The following is a 2,860-nucleotide window of genomic DNA, read 5'->3' as shown; positions in this document are numbered from 1 at the left end:
TTTTTTCATGGAAGGGTACCAACAAATTTGTACGTGTGCGTATATATATATATATATATATATATATGTATATATATATATATATAATTTTTTACAAAAGTATATACATTTATTTTGCATATCTTGTAAAAAAAAAGGTTTCTTGCGTTTCCGAAATTTTATCTATGTGATAATTCTTTTCCCCCTGCGGTTTGTCTGATATTTGTCTAACCTTTCCTCCACCATGTTAAGTGCAGGTTTCTTAAAAAAAATAGAAGAAACCTTCACCTAACACAAGAAAAACAAAATCTCAGTGAAGCTCATTTTTGAGCATATTGGTAAAATGTCCAATTTTTCCATGAGGTCAGAGGCAGGGCCCCGCGCGGTGGGGGTGACCCTGCGTTTCCTAGGGCTATAAGAAGAGACTGTTTGGGGCATGTGTTTTTCGATATCATCTGACCGTCATCAGGAAGACAAGAGGTACGTGACGAGGGGATGGGGTTGGAACTCAAGTTTGGCAATTTTATTTCTGTTCTATGATTGCCTCTTAAGATTTATAAGTGGCATCGAAAATAAGCTAAAACAGAGTTTTCCTTTTTGTTTCTCCAAAGCGTTTGCTGTACATTTTATTGTATATTTAGGAGTATGTGGATATGTAGGTGTGGCTAGACTTTGCACACCTATGGTCGCTATAGAGGTTGCTAAACAATTTTTTTTTTTTTAAAAGCCCCCACGCCCAAAAAAAATGCATAGTGTAGAAAAGTCTTTGTTTCAGCTTTGTGACCCCAAAAATGGTTTCTTTGTAACTCCCCAAACAGCCTCAACAGCCTTATCACATATGATATGCTCATCGATGCTTGACTTATAAATAATTAATTAGATAATAGTTTTGTATCTCTCTCTCTCTCTCTCTCCATCTCCCTCTCTCTCTCTCCCTCTCCCTCTCCCTCTCTCTCTCTCTCTGTCTGTCTCTCTGTCTCTCTGTCTGTCTTTCTGTCTATCTATCTATATCAATCAATAAATCAGTCAGTCAATCATCCACTCAGTGAAATGCTCTAACTTGGTGGAGTTGTTGAGTATGGAGACCAGTTACTTTCCTTGTTTCATCTCCCTAAAGGATGAGGGAACCATTCATTCAATCTATCTATCTATCTATCTATCTATCTATCTATCTATCTATCTATCTACAGTATCTGACTCTTGATTTGTCTCTTCATTTATTCATCAATGTAACAATTTCAGTTGCAGCTTTACAAAGCCCGGTAGCCCAAATGAACCCAATATCATAAATAATAACCTTTTATTATTGTTTTCAAAAACAAAATCCTATGATTGTGATCTATCTATCTATCTATCTATCTATCTATCTATCTATCTATCTATCTATCTATCTATCTATCTGTCTCTTGATCTGGCACTTTATTTATTCATATGTCTATCAATGTAACAATTTCAGTTGCACCTTAATAAAGCCCGGTAGACCAAATTAACCCAATATCATAAATAAACACCACTATTATTATTGTTTTCAAAATTCCATGATTGTGCCCCGTCTATCTATCTATTGTCATCTATCTATCTACTATCTATCTATCTATCTCTCTCTCTCTCTCTCTCTCTCTCTCTCTCTCTCTATCTATCTGTCTAATTTGCAGTACAGAGTTTAAGTGATCCCCCTTATTTCCTAATAGAAGTTATTAAACATTCAAGTTTTCAGGTCAATACGTCACGTAACTATATATAACTATGTAAATCCTGTATTATAAGAATAATGTCCAATAACACATCTAAGGTTGGGTCACTATCTACTCTACAGATCATAAAACCCGTTACTACTCAAATGTTGTGTTTTTATTAATTGTCGTATGACATTTGTTTCTCTTCGGGATTCTGTGTATGAAAAGAATTACAGAGTTATAGAAATAATAGAAACTGGGTCACAGAACCATTTTGAGAACCGTATGAAGCTTCAGGAAGGAACGGATCCCGAAATCTTGTATCTTTATTAACTTAGGTCACCAATAAATTGTATCTTTTAAACTTCAGACTTTAGTAAATTGCATAATTTTAACTTAACATGTTAATAAATCTCATAATTTAAACATCAAACTTTAATAAATCGCATCATTTGACCCTAAAACTTTAATAAATTGCATCATTTGAACCTAAAACTTTAATACATTGTATAATTTAAGCCTACAATTTTAATAAATTGCATCATTTAAACCTAAAACTTTAATAAATTGCATCATTTAAACATCAAACTTTAATAAATCGCATCATTTGAACCTAAAACTTTAATAAATCGCATCATTTAAACCTAAAACTTTAATAAATCTCATCATTTAAACATCAAACTTTAATAAATCGCATCATTTGACCCTAAAACTTTAATAAATTGCATCATTTGAACCTAAAACTTTAATACATTGTATAATTTAAGCCTACAATTTTAATAAATTGCATCATTTAAACCCAAAGCTTTGATGAATCGCATCACTTAAACTTCAAACTTTAATAAATTGTATAATTTAAACTTCAGACTTAATAAATCGCACCTTTTAAACCCAAAACTTTAATAAATCGCATAATTTCAACTTTTTAAGAATAACGTCTAGTCAAGTCCTGTTGTAGACGTCTAAATTTAAGCACAAAAAATGATATAAATAAGTATAAAGACCCAAAGCCAGTGCCACTGGTCAGACATACCTATGATTTAGTGCTTTCAGCATAATTAACGTTAGTAAACAGAAAGTTCCATTTAGTTTAAAACATAACAACTATTAAAACGAAAACCTGACATTTTTATGCCTCTGTGGACCTCCCAAACATGAGCAGGAACAAGCAAAGGGACAAGAATGGCCACGTCGGTCGACCTAAC

This window comes from Nanorana parkeri, unplaced genomic scaffold (genome assembly GCF_000935625.1).
Source record: "Nanorana parkeri isolate BGI_ZX_2015 unplaced genomic scaffold, ASM93562v1 scaffold15, whole genome shotgun sequence".
NCBI classification, from domain to species: Eukaryota; Metazoa; Chordata; class Amphibia; order Anura; family Dicroglossidae; genus Nanorana; species Nanorana parkeri.
Note: the sequence above shows the minus strand (reverse complement) of the source record.